This window comes from Python bivittatus, unplaced genomic scaffold (genome assembly GCF_059951505.1).
Source record: "Python bivittatus isolate LINGU-HERP-01145 unplaced genomic scaffold, Pbiv_v1 ctg000020_np1212, whole genome shotgun sequence".
Lineage (NCBI taxonomy): Eukaryota > Metazoa > Chordata > Lepidosauria > Squamata > Pythonidae > Python > Python bivittatus.
The window spans coordinates 117,212,841-117,229,084 of NW_028277030.1; the positions used below are offsets into that span (position 1 = coordinate 117,212,841).

At 37.7% G+C, this 16,244-nt stretch overlaps 1 protein-coding gene across 8 annotated transcripts in view; it reads right to left on the minus strand.

The window, feature by feature from the left end:
* THADA (THADA armadillo repeat containing) overlaps positions 1-16,244 on the minus strand; it is a 158,326-nt gene that overhangs the window by 78,133 nt on the left and 63,949 nt on the right. The window lies entirely within an intron of this gene.

Genomic DNA, 16,244 nt, shown 5'->3' on the forward strand with positions numbered 1-16,244 from the left:
TCACCCTTGCAAAAGCTCCCTACACACAGAAACTCAAGTTCAGGTAGAGGAGAAACCTTTCCTTCAATATGATAATTTTATATATGCAAAGCACATTTTTTTCTATTGCATTTATTCTCTGCAAGATAATACTTTAGAACAACTACACCATCTAAAAAGCAGATTTAAAATTCAGAACATCTGCCAATGCTTAATAAATTTAAATTGTTTCATAAAAAAGAGAAACATTGTAGCATACTGACTGAGGAATTCTAGGAATTGAAGTCCATGCATCTTAAAGTTGCCACGGTTCAGAAACTCTGGGCTACAGTGTACATGGTGTTACTGGACAAATGGAATGGCTGTGCAATTCATTTAATATGTGTGTGAATGCTCCATCTGTGCCTGAGAACTGGATGAATACTGTACTGAAGAATGAATGAAAACTAGAGGGAGATTAATTTGCTAAGTGTGCCTGGGGAGATACTTAGCATAATTTTGATTGAAAGGGCATGAGCGATAACAATGAGCAAATTTGGGAAGCACGGTGCAACTTTGTGCCCAGCAAGAGGTGTACAGATCAAATTGTGGCTTTTCAGCAGGTCACTGAATAATATATAATCATGAAAAGGAAAGTTAATTGTTTGTTGATTTAAAGAAAGTGTGTGATATAATGAATAGGTATGAATTACACATGCTTTGAAATATGGAGGTGAAAGTCGATTGCTGAATGGAATAAGAGTATAATGGAAGTAAGCATGCAAGAGAATAAATGGAACACTTAGACGCTGCTTAAACATTGAAAAGGCAGTAAGATAAGGATTTGGGACTCCCTTTGTGTGCTTAATGTATTTATGGATAAGTGTATAAGCAATGCTTAGGGTTGCATTAGAGGTGTGTTGTTTAATTTGGAATATGAATGTATGTTTGTATGCAAGTGATTCTGTGTTGGCTGTGAACTAAACAGTTTGCAGCAAATGACAGATTATATGATACAATAAACAGTATGGACCTGAAAATGAATATATCCAAAGATGAAGATAGTTGTGTCTGACAGGGAAAACAGAGAGAATCATGGCAAAAAATTAGAGCAAGGAGTTAAATTTGTGTACCTTGAAAGGATATTTACAAAAGAGGGAAAAATGGAGAGAGACGTTTGAAAATGTGTAAACAGCTGAAAGGCAGTATAGGTAGTCCTCACTTAATGACCCTAATTCGGACCGGCAACTCTGTCACTAAATGAAGCGGTCATTAAACAAAATATCACATGACTACCCCACTTAGCAATGGTAGTCTGGCAGTCCTTGTTGCCATCGTTAAGTGAATCCCACACGGCCATTAGGCGAGGACCCACTGCGATCCAAGTCATTCCTGGCTTGGTCCCTCCCAGCCCCAAGCCTCAGTTGTTCCAAGGCAAGGGACTGTCTCCCTTTCAACTCCCCACTCCTGCCTCTCCCCGACATCTCTGCCCTTTTGGCCACTCTACACAGCATGGCCGAGATGAAGAGGCCATTGTATTCCACTGCTGCCTCCCACCGCCATCCCCAGCAGATGTGTTCTTCCTTCCCTCTGCTGGGCTCACCATCGTGGCCAAGGAGTGCTGCTTCCAGAGCAGCATGACAAGCAATCCCATTGTCACAGTGTGGCAAGCAGCCTCAGAGCCGCAGTGTGGCAAGCAGTCCCAGAGCTGCAGTGCGGCAAGCAGCCCCAGAGCCATGGCATGGCAAGCAGCCCTGGAGCCATGTGCAGCAAGTTCCAGAGAAGCAACTGCTTAGAAGTCCACCATCTCCAACACCCCATCGACAGCTTACCAAATGAGAAGCACGCCATACTGCTTGCCTAGGCTCATCTTGCCCATGACTCCACCACCACAGGAGCAGTCTTCCAGAGCCATGTTTCCTTTAGTGGCCCTTGGGCCCCAGCCTGACATAAGGGGCATGCAATTAGGGTGGGGGGAACAGAAAAAAAATATGCCCCAGCATGGCAAGAAGCCCACTGCCATGGTGAGGGATCGTCTCAGCCAGCAGTGGCACACAACAAAGTGCAGGGCAAACAGTCACTGTACAAATGAACATTAAGTGAGGATAGTACAGGTACAGGTAGTCCTCGGGTAACGATGGTAATTGGGACTGGAATTTCCATTGCTAAGCAATGCAGTCATAAAACACGATATCACGTGATCATGCTGCTTAGCGACAGTAATCCCAGCAGTCCCTGTTGCTGTCATTAAGCAAGGACTGTGCATCGTTAAATGAGAATTTCATGCGACCGTGACTTGCAACTTCCTGCTGGGTTCCAACAAGCAAAGTCAATGGGGAACCCGGAGGAAGTCACAAGTTATGGTCATGAGAAGCCTTTCCTTCTTAAGTATCTTGCAAGCAAACCAGTGGGTGAAAGCTACAGGTCGACGAGTGTTATGGAATGCGGGCAAGTGTGAGTGTGGGTAGATGGGTGCTATGGGTGGGCACAGGTGGGTTCTACAGGCGGCCAGGCATGTAGTTGCTATGGGCGGGCATGAGTGCAGGTGGGCCTGTGGGTGGGTGCTACAGGCAGGCACAAATGTGGGCAGGTAGGTGGTAGATGCTACGGGCAGGTGTGAATCAGACTGCAAAACACAACTGTTTAACACGTTAGTCATAATGATGTAACATTAGTGTTTGCTGAACACTAATTATACCACCCCTCAGTATATTTCATCTCAGAAAAACACATCAAGTTTATGTCTTCATTAGCTCTCAATATTTTAAAATAAAAATTACAAATATAATTACGGGTGTCTTTCTACAAAGGGAAAAATGAATGGGGATATAGTATTTTGTATTGCATTCATGGAAAGTTAGTTAAGGAAGGCATGAACAAATGCTGTATAGGACATTTATATAGCTCTTTTCAAATTGTTTTGTATCCAGCAATTTCATGGCTGATTAGCAATTTTAAAAAGAGACTCCCATATGTATTGCTCCTGATCATTACATTTAACTAACTCTCAGCTGACAATATCTGGTTTAAATTCAAGCAGGCTTCAGGAACAGAAAAAGTCGAAAATCCTTCTCAGGCAACAGTGCCAAACAGCAGCAATGGCTACAATTAGGAAAGCATTCAAACATATGGAAAGCTGAATTGGCATAAGTAGCAAAGGGCTGGAATAAAAGAGAAAAAGACCGAACATGTTTAATTTATTGAACAAATTTCTACCTAAACTAGGGTTCAACTTTATAACCATAGCTCAATGATAGGGCTTTCCATATGAAAGACCCCATTTCAGACTTTGAGATCTTTAATTAAAAGAAACTGACAGAAAAAGTGGGCTGGATAGCAGCATCTTATAACTTGTTTTTCCATTACAAGTAGTCTTCAAATTATGACCACAATAGGGACCGGAAAATTCGTTAAGCTGTGCAGTTGTTAAGCGGGGAGTCATGTGACCACATCGGATTTTACATTTTTGCGGCATCATTAAGTGAATCACAGTTGTTAAGGGAATCACATGGTTCCCCACTGATTCTGCTTGTCAGAAGCTGGCTGGGAAGATCACAAATGGCAATCATGTGACCCCAGGATGCTGCAACTGTCATAAATACACACCAATTGTCAAGCACCCAAATTTTGATCACGTGACCGTGAGGATGTTGTGACAGTCGTAAGTGTGAGGACCGGTTGTAAGTCACTTTTAATGCCATCATAACTTCAAACAATTGCTAAACAAATGGTCATAAGTCAAGGACTACCTGTATATAGTTCATATAAAAGACTGTATAAAATATATCATGCTTATTTCTCTCTCACACTGGTGGATACAGAAGGATTTTCTAATGACGCTTTTTCTTAAATACCTTAAAAAATTCAAGGAAGTACATTAAAGAAGATAAACTAATGTATTTATTCCTCAACTTAGCTTCTACCATGACAGTACAACTTCTTCAGTTTTGTCCTCTAAAGCCAGCTTACTTTTACAATTTGCTCAACAGCTGGTTTAAAGACCCAATGTTGCTAGGCCCTGTAAGATATTTCAGAACTCAAATATCTAGCAATAACTTTTCCATATTGCATTTGTAGATTGAATATAGAAAGGACCTTCTAGCAACATGCAATTTATCTTTTCCCTTCCAGTGAGTGACCACAGACAGCTGCCAGGCATCCCAGATTAGAAGGACAGTGTCTGATTCACTGTAGGATTCTTCTATCAATTGAATTCCAGGAACATCTCTTTATCAAAAAAGGAAGAGTGAAAACACAGAAGAAGAACTGATAGATGTTCACCAAATAAACAGAACCAAAAAAGGAGTTTCATATAATGAAAAAAAAATTCAGATCAAAGCAGTGTTAGAGAACGTTTTCTGTTTACACAATATACTTGAAATGACTATAGGATTTCTGTGTTCATTGTAAGTTTGCATAGAAGCCAATAGTATAAAAACAGCTGTAGAAAAATATACAATATTTGAGCATGACTATTAATCTTTTGAACAATAGTAGTGATGGATTTATTATATTTGTTAGAAGACTTAGCATGTGTTACTTTTCCAGAGAGTAATAGATACTGAGAAAGCTTTATTCTAGGGTTGCGTCACTTTATTTCAGTTACGGAATTGCTCACCTTTATTCCATGCATGCAGTTTGTGATTACATAGACTTAAATATCTTCAACTGACTAAACACAACACTAATTCTATTAAATTATTCATTGGTGCGTGATCTCCTCTGATCATGATGGCTAAGCACTGAGAAGTAGTTGAAAATCAAAGTGTATACACTAAAATAAGCTTAGCACACATAAAACCTCCCAGTTTGTCTCTTTTTCCATTTCCTGTATACATTGCAGGAGGAGAGCCATGTTAGCCGATGGGGCAAAAAATCAGAGGGAATCTAATAGCACCTTTTCCAACTAACAAATGTTACTAAAAGGTTTGTGAGCTACTGCTCACCTCATCAGGTCTGTTCTGCAGCTCACAAAAGTTTATGCCTTTTAATAACATTTGTTAGTCAGAAAAGGTGTTATCAGATTTCCTGTATGTATCCTTTATTGTTTTCAGGTCTTCCCTGTGTAGCCACATTAACTTCTTTTGCTCTCCTATTTTTCTTCCTCACTGGATCTGTTTACAATTTGTTTTTAATATCTCTTTCTTTTACCTGTCTTGAACTTCTTTTCCCATTAGTTACTCCTGCCATGGGATCCTACTATTCATTGCTCTGAGTTTACAAATCTGCTTTTCTGATGTTCAAAATATGTATTTGAATTATAGTCATGTTTAGTTTCCCTTAAAATTAAGAACTCCAGGTTTACAATACTACTTCCCAAGTACTTCCACTTCTTCAAATCTTCCTCTTTTGCTTTCCTCTATCCTCTGAAGAAAAAAGTTGTTAGCAGGGCAAGTCAGAAATTATCTGGATGAACCATGCTTAGCAAAGACTGCCTCCCAACATATGTTAGAATAATTAAAGTCTCCCATTATTATGACTTTGTCCCTCTTTGAAAGATCTGTACTTTGTTTTTGGAAGGGATTGTCATCATCTTTTTGGTTGGGAGACACAAAATAAACACCGAGAATGGTATTGTTTTTATTTGTTCCTCCATTTGTTGTAATCTGTACTTTCTACAGCATTGCCAAATTAATTCATTTGGATTTCTGAGGAGGAATGGATATTTTTAACATGTAGAGCGTCTCCTCCCTTTCTGTTGGCTCAGTTTCTTTTGAAGAAATGCTATCTTCTAGTTGCTATCTTCCAGTCATGGGGAGTCTTCTATACTGTAATTTATAGGCAGCAAAGGCCATAAACTAAATGAGCCAATGTTTTTTTTTATTTTTCTTTGAGTGGTTTAAGAGGCCCCATCTCAGCAACATTCCCACTTACTGTTCTATTCATAATAACCATAATAATAATAATAATAATAATAATAATAATAATAATAATAATTTGTTTGCCTAAACCAAACTTCCTCTAACAAGTTAATTTGAATAATTCTTTTTAAAATATTATTTAGGAATAGAAGACACTGACAACAGAACATCCATACCACAAAGAAGAAGAAGAAGAAGAAGAAGAAGAAGAAGAAGAAGAAGAAGAAGAAGAAGAAGAAGAAGAAGAAGAAGAAGAAGAAGAAGAAGAAGAAGAAGAAGAAGAAGAAGAAGAAGAAGAAGAAGAAGAAGAAGAAGAAGAAGAAGAAGGAGGAGGAGGAGGAGGAGGAGGAGGAGGAGGAGGAGGAGGAGGAGGAGGAGGAGGAGGAGGAGGAGGAGGAGGAGGAGGAGGAGGAGGAGAAGAAGAAGAAGAAGAAGAAGAAGAAGAAGAAGAAGAAGAAGAAGAAGAAGAAGAAGAAGAAGAAGAAGAAGAAGAAGAAGCAGCAGCAGCAGCAGCAGCAGCAGCAGCAGCAGCAGCAGCAGCAGCAGCAGCAAAAAAGGTACTTTAAATCATTATAACTGCTAATTTTTGCTGTACTAACATACTACAATATGCAAGTAAATTATCTTGGTAACTGAAAAATGCCAAACAATAGAACAGGAAATAGAAAGATTTGCTCTATTAAGCTTAAGAATCTCTGATCAGACCTGTGAAATTGTAGGACAATCTGAAAATCCAGTTATAGAAGCAGAACCATACTCCTACAATGCTGAATTCTGCTCAAGATATTAATGTAATATAAAGAATTATCCAATACCCGCACTAGGTTTTTGGTGCCTGTTTCTGACGAGCTTGGATTTTACTACAACTGTTAAAACTCCCCACAAAAGCCAATATTGAAAGATTGGAAAACCCTCTCCAGTGGATTCTATGAAGTATGGATGTTGCTGGAAGAGAAAAATTAACAAGTTCTTTCCATTACCCACAGCAGTATTTGCTGCTTGCATATGAAATTTTTAGAATTCTAATCCTAGTTATGCTTGTTAGAAAAATTACCATACTTAATGGAGGAAAAAAATTTGATTTCACAAAAACAAAGAGCAATACTGTTTTGTATATTATTTTGGTTATCTTCCTATCCTGTATGAAACAACAATATATATCTAATTAATTTTACTGTTTGTGGAATCCTTGGGGTTATCTGAGCTTGGTGGTTTTCTTGCAAACATTTCGTTACCTGGCTAGGTAATATCTTCAGGAATTAAGAAAGCAGAGCTCTCTCAAAAGGTATATTCTACCTTGAAACCAATGCACTAAAAAGCCATATTTGAGAAGAACAAGTGCTTATGGCAAAAAGTGCTTTCTTCAGAAATATTATTCTCTACAGCATCTGTAGGCCATTACCTATCAGTATTTCAGTAAACGTATACCTTTTACTAAAATAGGGAATAAACTTTTGAAACTTTAATAGAAAGCTGAAATATGTTTTAATCCAGAAATAAAGAAAAAGCATATTCTGGTAAGAATTTAATGGTAAAACGTCTGAAGAAAGAAAAGTGTCTTCTAAGCTGCATGCTTCTTTACTGAACATGAAACACCAAGCAAATTCCTGTCAATCTGCTCCAACTAGACCCAAGGAACCATAGGACTGTGGAAGTGCTGGCATAGTGATGATAAATTGCAATGAACAAAAAGTATGGAAAGTTTCAACTTTATGTAAGCTGCCTGGAATTTTGCTGAATTTTAGGGACAAAATATATTTATTGAGTTGTCAAAGTAGAAACAGCCATAAAAAAATACTTGAGCTGTTTTGGAAAATGCTAATATCAGATGTGCTTTTTTTTTTTTTAATCTGCGCTTAGTCATTACTGACTCTGCAGTGACTGCTTGGACGAATCCTTGCAGTTTTCAAGGCAAGTGTTTCGGAAGTAGTTTGCCAGAGCCTCCTTCCTGCCCAGCTGGCGCGCACAGGAGGCGGGGTTTCCGTTGCTTCACGCCCTTTTCGGGCGAGCACGGTTTCGCGTTTTACCAGCAACTGCTCTCGACTCCTTTTTTCCAAGGCGCCGCCAGCATTTTTCCTTCCACCGGAGTGAGAGTACCCATTTGTCTACTCACGTGAGTTTTCGACCTGTTGGGTTGACAGGAACTGGGGAGGAAACAGGAGCTCACCCTGTTTAACGCGAAGGCTGGATTGAACCGCTGAAGCGTTGACCATTTCTGGCCGGCAACTTTCAGCGTCATTAAGCCGCTGCGCCACCACGTCCCCCAGATGTGCTAACAAATCAATAAAAAGTAACTGAAAAAATAATACCTTTGATTATTTTATTTTACTCTTTGTGCATGTGTAATAATTTATAGTATATGTTAAATACTACATTTGGTATGTGTTTTCAAATATTTTCTTATCTATATAAATGCCATATTTTCAGATATTACCTATCAATAAACTGAGTATTTGTTACAATGCAACTCTGAATCTTTGGTCTTTAATATCAGCTATGTTTTATCTTACGATTTACTGGACTATGAAAGTCCCACTGCAAGCTCAAATAGACCAAATTTGCTCAAATAGACCACATTAATTTGCTCAGACAAAAATGTAAACTGCCTTCTCTGAAAATGTGAAACCTAAAATGAAGGTCCATGAGAGCCAACTCCTACATTTTATAGATTATTTTTCCTACTCTTATACTGATGTTTCAGTTATAATTTACATGGAACAATAAAATTCATAACGTACTTAACAGAATGGAAAATAAAAAACTAAGAGTAGTAGGTAAAAGCAATATAAATCAGAGATCTTAAAAGAACTTGGGAAACAGTCTCTCTTTGGTGCTGGACTACATAAGTGTTCCTTGGTAAAGCATTCTCAGAAGGTATTCTACCAAAAAATATTTTGAATAGTTAAGAGAATTATATCAATTGTATTACATAGAAAAGCAAGTGTACAACATTTTTGTTTAAAATAATTTGATTTTTTGGAAGAGATTACACATATGAACAGGAAATGTAAAAAAATATGTATTTTAAAAGGCACTAAAAGTATAAGCTGAAATGAAATGCAAAAATGTGCTGATACAAAGATAGGACCTTATTGTGGAACAATACAACCAGCTGAATTGGTTAAGTAGATACTGCAAAATCTAACATTTTATCAGCAGTAAAGTGGCATTTCATTAGCAATGTATGTAGATATATCTATGCAAAAGTTAGTGGTTGTGGGAGAGATTCTAGTTCACATCAATTTCAGCTTGATTAAAAGATAACAAAGATTTGAGGTAGGCTGCAATATGGTGGTAATCCAGTGGTATTGATATTAAAATAATTATAGTTAGGATTCTGCTGAACCTAACCATGGGACACGCCTTTAGGGAAAACGTTTTAGGAACCATTCCTAAATTGTCACTTTATACTAATTCACAAGAGTAATTCAAATTTATTATGCCAAGAAAAAGAGTGTCAGAGAATATAGAATGATAATTCAATGTCAGTAAAATGAAAAAAGACTGACGAATGTGGTGTTTGTTTTTCAAGGAAAAGCAACATGCTTAAATACCAGAAAGCAAGCAACATTGCTTAAGTTCACTGACTTGGGAAAACATTCTTTTATGCTGCATAGTTCTAAAATAAATACTTTGGGGAAACAGAGAGCAAGCTATTATACCTTGGCTTCCATTTTCTTTCAGACAGAAACTGCTAGAACAAACATTCCTAAGGGTTTACCTTGCCTGTGTTTCTATAAAGTTAATAACTGAGCTGTCAGTCAAGGCATATATAAATACAGTAATGCTTTCTGCTTTAGAAGCTCTCCTATTTACAAGAGCAGCCAGCCAAGATTCTGAAATGACTGCGTGGACTGTTGGCTTTGATCTCTTTTATACCCCACTCTCTCAGTATCTGTTAGGTTGCTATTTATGATACCTTTGTGTATTTAGGCATAAGTAAAGCCACCGTGCAAAGCCAGCCCTTCTTAAGAATATCAATGATGAAGGGGATAAATACATCAGGTGGTGTGAAGGATTTTTTAAAAAACACTCCAGATAAAGTCTGGATAAAGTGAATGCAGGAGATTGATAGCATTATTTTTCTAATGTTAAAAAAATAAAGCTTAGCAGTGTTATTTAAGCATATACTAGTTTTGTAGTTGTACAAACACCACACATATTGCATTTACTGTCTAAGAAGCTCCCAAGATATCAAAACTAATCTCAGCTAACTTACAGCTGTGATTGCAGCCTTGGAAGAATATCACAGCTTTGCTACCAAACAACCCCATCTTGGAACAACATTGTGGTTAACGCTCTGAAAGAGCTTTCTCCAAAAGTAAGAAACAACTGCACCCTGTCCATGTGGTAACTTTAGGAAAGATACAGAAGGTTCTGCCCTGCAGCTTCTTAAAGGAGTTCAAGTAACAGTTATATTTAAAAGTCAGAAATTTGTCTCCACACAAAAAGCAATGTTTCAAGAAGGCCCACTGCATTATAGACAGTTGAGCAGCAATTAAGTACATACAATGAGAAATATTGGTTCAGACTAAAGAAAAACAAAGAGGAAAAAAGTTCCTTGCTGAATCAACAAGTGACTAAAGATGCATCAACTAGAGAACATTCCTGTGATACTATCACTGGGGAAACTAGAAGAGAACTGAAGAGGAAGCTGGTTCTCACTCCAGATGTTATAGATCCCTTTTGAAGAAAGGAAGGTACAAACACAAACTGTCTGCCTACAACTTCACAAGGTTCCAAAACTATGCCTATAGAAGAATAGATCCCATTCTGAGAGAGAGGGACAGAGAGAGACAGAGAAATTTCAAGGAGTAAATAAAACTGTTTCAATCATGGAAACAATGGAAACAAGCTATGAGCTACTGGACTTGCTTTTTCTAGTAACACTACTTTTAGTACCAATGACTGATTTTAGTTCCAAGTGAATTTTCAAAGTTCTCTGTGCTATGGCAAATCTATTAGGCATTATGAGGATAAAACTGCTTATCTTCATGAGAATGTGAATGCTACTTTTAAAACAGTATATACTGAGGTGTCCAGTGCACCAGCTGCTCTAATTGAATGGGATCATTTTTAACTACTGAGATCTGAAGATGTGGAGAGGGTGATTCAAGGTGCTCTTGAAAAAGTACCAATTACCTTAATCTTTTTTCAGTCAGAGTTTGGGGACTAAATTTGCAAATTTATATCCTCCAAAGGACACAAAGATGAAGTTTAGCTTTTAGCAGTATTTTTAGGCCATCACCCACAGTATTCTCCTGGATTCTTTCTGTAAATTACTTTAGTGATACTATGTGACAGTTCTGTTTCTGCTTGCAAGGACAGCCTGAAAGAGTAATATTGGGTGGCTGCAACAGTAGTATTAGGTAACTCTGCATTCTACAAATTATAAAAGCTCCATTTTATCCACAAAACAATATAACATCTAAAAGAGGCCACTGGGGATACTCATAAGAGTCTTACAGCTAAGTGTCATCAATATAATGATAACATACCTATTTCTTCGTAACATCTGAATTAGAAGCAGTGTATGACTGAACCAGTGTATGGACACATTGACTAGATGGGAATAAGGCCATTAAGACATAATCCAATCTGACAAGAAATATAGTTCTCAGGGGCAGAATTTGGGGAACATGCCTGTTATATATAGTATTTAATTTATATTTATTTATTTAAAGCATTTATATAGTTGCCCAACTTATACTGAACTCTGGGCGGCTCCCAAGCAATAGTTAAAACAGCATCATTGTACAGTTAATACATACATATATCTATTAAAACCACAAATAGTAAAAAAAACCTGGCACCAAAATAAACTTTAAAAAGCAGTCCACCACAATCTCACCCTTATCGATCTCACCCTATCCCAGCACTTGGGGGAAAAGCCAGGTCTTAAGTGCTTTTCGGAAAGCTAAGAGGGTGGGGGCCTGCCGAACTTCAGGAGGAAGGGTGTTCCATGGGGCAGGGGCTGCAACAGAAAAGGCATGCTTCCTAGATCCCATAAGATGGCAACGTTTAAGGGAAGAGACTATGAGCACGCCTACCCGATCTAATCTGGTAGGATGGGTAGATGTCCTTAGGGAGAGGTGGTCCTGCAGATAACCTGGCCCTGTGCCATACAGGGCTTTAAAGGTAATAACCAGGAAACTGGGAGCCAGTGCAACTCGCACAACAGAGGTGTAACATGGGTAAACCTAGAGGCACCCATCACTGCATGTGCTGCTGCATTCTGAATCAGTTGCAGCTTCCGGGTGCTCTTCAAGGGCAGCCCCATGAAGAACACATTACAGTAATGCAAACAGAAAGTGACCAAGGCATGAGTGACTGTGAGCAAGGCCTCCCAATCCAGGAAGGGGCACAATTGGCACACCAAATGAATCTATGCAAAAGCCCCCATAGCCACAGCTGCCACCTGCTCCTTGAACAGGAGCCATGAGTCTAGGAGGACCCCCAAACTGCACACTAGCTCAGTCCAGAGGAGTTCCACCCATCTAGAGTCAAAGATGAAATATCGCCTGGGGGGCCAAAAACCCAAAGCCACTCCATCTTGCCAGGGTTGAGTCGAAGCCAGTTCCTCCCCATCCAAACCCTTATATCCCACCTTTCATTCAAGAGCTCAAGGTAGGGTACATAGCGCTCCTATTTTCCCCCACAATAACCATCTGTGAGGTAGGTTGGACTGAGAGAAAGTGACTGGCTCAAAATTACCCTATGGCTTCCAAAGCAAAGGGTAGATTAGAATCTGGGTCTCCTGCTCCTAAGTCCAATACTTTAACCATTATATCACTCTGGCTCTCAGTGTGTTGTACTCCCTCAGAAACAATACATATGCAGTTTGATGCTGCTGCTAGATCATCACTATCAATCGAGGCTCAACTGAGCTCTAAAGTTGACTGGCATACCAACTACACCCCTTCCTGGACAGAGACTGTTCACATACCTGAAAGCTCACATTTATATTATTGTAATATGCTGTCTGCCCTTGCATTTGATTTGGTAGCTGATGCAGAATCCAGTGGCTAGGTTGTTTACTGGAGCACCTGACCATGCACCTACATCTCCATTGAAGCAATTGAACTGGTTACAAATAAGGTCCTGAACCAGATTCCAGCTTTTGATTATAATATTAAGAACTTAAATGGCTGACTGCTAAACTCATCAGTACAGCACTGTATCTCTAGATTTTTTATTCTAGGCACACACAGAGTAGTATTAGTTTGCTTGGGATAAAACTAGGTTTTGGTTACATTTATAGCAAACAGATACTAACAGAAAGGGAAGGATGTAATAGATCTAAATGAGAGAGATCTAATTTTGTGAAGTGTAGTTATATATGCGGGGAAAAGGTGTTATAGGTTTTATTATGAATGAAAGGGATTAAATGTATATCAGAAAGAATGGTGTCATCTACATTATTATAGGTGCATATGAAAGTACGAATCCCATAGGTTGATGACAGTTGCATGTTATATTCCAGTGAACAATGATAACAGGAAAATCAACTTTTAGGAAAAATTGTACAAACATTCTGAATGTGATCCAGAAGAAAAATTATTCTCCAAGATGGCATAAATGAATCAGTGAGAATGAGACAAGAGAGTACAGAAAATCATTTGGAGGCCCAAGAACGAATAAGATCTATATTTTGACTACATCATTTAAACATGTTTGTTTGTACATTAACATGGCAAAGAAAATAATATAAAAGTATAATTATTTTCATTGCTTATCATGAAAGGCTGAGAGAAGTAAGGATGATGAGAGCTATTGAATGTGGGTCAGAACATATCTTGTGAGTATTATGAGGTAAAGAATTTAGAATAAAGATAGAACTGCAGGAAGAGAAAGTAGAAGTTCCATAGGAAAAAGTACTAGAAGACATATTGGTAACCCAACAGAATGGACAGTAGATATAAGGAAAGAAAATGTAGAGGCTGTTTGGAACAGAGTGAAAAGGATTATATTACAGAGTTCCACAGATGTGTATGGCATTACACTAATGGGAAGAACAATAAAGAATGTTTAGTGGAATGATGAAATGAAAGAGGTTGTGGAAGAGAAAAAAATAGGTAAAAATGAAAATGAGTGAAAGGCATTGTATAACATGTATATCAGAAAAAGATACTTGCTAAGAACGTAGCCAGAGACCAGCACATGGTTAAAATTAAGAGAAAGGAAAAATGCAGACCAATTTCAACGGAAATAGAGAAGTGGTGAATTTTTTGTGAAAATGGAGGTAACTTCAATAAGAGTGTTCTATGATGGAAATAAACCATGTGTGAGAAAAAAACAGAATGTTTAGTGAATGATTCAATACTGAGCAGGAAGTAAGAGAAGGATTTGTAATATCCCCTTTATTCATAATATATTATGAATAAATGCATAAGAAATATTTGCACTGATGTCTTGGGGACATGATATTACATACAGTTTTATATGCAATGATACTATGTTGTTGGCCCAAAACCCCAATGATTTGTAGCAAATGATAGACCGTATGACATAAGTGATTCAATGAAGAGTATGGATCTGAAAATTAATAAACGAAAGACCAAGATAGTTCTGTCTGACAGGGAAAACTGAAGGAAGTATTTTAAATTATACATAAAAAACAAAAAAAAAATACAGCATGTAAATAAATTTGTGTACTTTGTTAGATTATTTACAAAAAATGGGAAAACGGACAGAGACGTTTTTAGTTGTGTAAACACTAGATGAAAGGTAGTGATAATATGTGGTCCGTTGGAGGAATGAATATTTGTTCTTTCAAGAGAAACTAGTTATTTGTAAGAACAGGCTCATATCGAATTTGTTATATGCAAATGCACTGGTTATTTCAGGGGAAATATAAAAGTAAGTTAAGAAGTATATGCAGTAAAACAAGATGAGATAAGTTGAAAGTATTTTTAGTGTTAAGACTTGGCTCACAGTCCTCTTACACAAGTATCTAGTCTGGGTTTTTACATCAAATTTTCTTCTATTTCAGCAGTTTAATTAAAGATGTTTCTTTCCATAGCTGCTACAATCAAACCACCAATAATTGGAAATCTTTTGTAACCTACTGTAAATTACTCAGAAATATATCAATATATTGCAACATGGTTTTGACATATTCATTTCTTAGATTTATAATACATGGGCAACTCATACAAGGCTTTCTTCCATATCAGTATTAGGTATTATGCCTTCTTCTATACAATTCTAGTTCAAAATCCTGGACTGCAGAAGACTTTGTGTTACACCATGTGGCAAAAAAAATACAGACAAAAGAAAGAATATAACTATGATTCATATTCAAGATTTTATAAAACATGAAAAAAAATAGGGTACACTGAAGATGTATGCAGCTGGTAATAAGACCATTTGATATACATATTAAATAGCCAATCTGTAATTGCCACTAAATATTACAGGTAGTCCTCGCTTACCAACTGCCTTGTTCAGCAGCCATTCAAAATTACGACAGTGCTGTCCCTCATCATGTGATTGCCATTACAGAATCTCTTTGGAATGCTCACCCAGGCGCTGGGCAGGGAAGTGGTTAGGAAGCAAACAAAAAGGTGTGAAACTGAATAATCTTGTCAGTTTCGAGCCAGAAAGCACAGTCAAAGTCAAGTGATTTCCCACTTAGCGACCACTTCGCTTAGTGACTGAGTTGCTGGTCCCAATTGTAGTCACTAAACAAAGACTACCTATAATAGAATTGAGAGACACACCACAGCACAGCTCTTTGTAACAGAAGGAATTGATTCTTCAAATATCTCTTTGCTTCATTCACATCTATTCTTTAGAAAAGAAGAGGGAGATTTATCTGCCCCGCCCCCAATTTTCCTAAACTTCAACTCCCAGCATCCCTCACCACTTACTATGTTACTGGGAGTTAAAGCTAAGCAACTTTTGGCAGGTAAACTGTTATCCATCTCTGTTTTAGAATATAACGCATGAAGTGCCCTAATATATGTGAAGCAGGAAAGACATTACAGCTTGAAGGCAGCTAATAATTTAGTAATATGGAGGGAAAAAAATCTATATTCACAGCAAATATTAAATCCTTCTATTCATTACAGGTTTAGAGTGATAACTGAAATTTAAAAACAACTCCTGGACTAAAGAATAAGTAACAGAAATGCTAGTAAACAAAACCTCAAATTCATTATACAGTCAATTTCTCATGTTTTCTAACCATATATATAACATTATTGAAATATATTTCTGAACAGTGGTTTAAGGACAGCATACCAACTAGTTTCCTAATGTGTTATTTCATTATTCCTTACTGAGGCAACTCTCAGATTTCCAACACGACTCTCGGTACTATACAAGAGACTATTCTTCCATAATCTCACGGTTCACAACAATGACCCTGTTAGAAGTGACTTCACTTTTCTCCTTTAAAATGTGTTCCTTAGGATCCTCTTC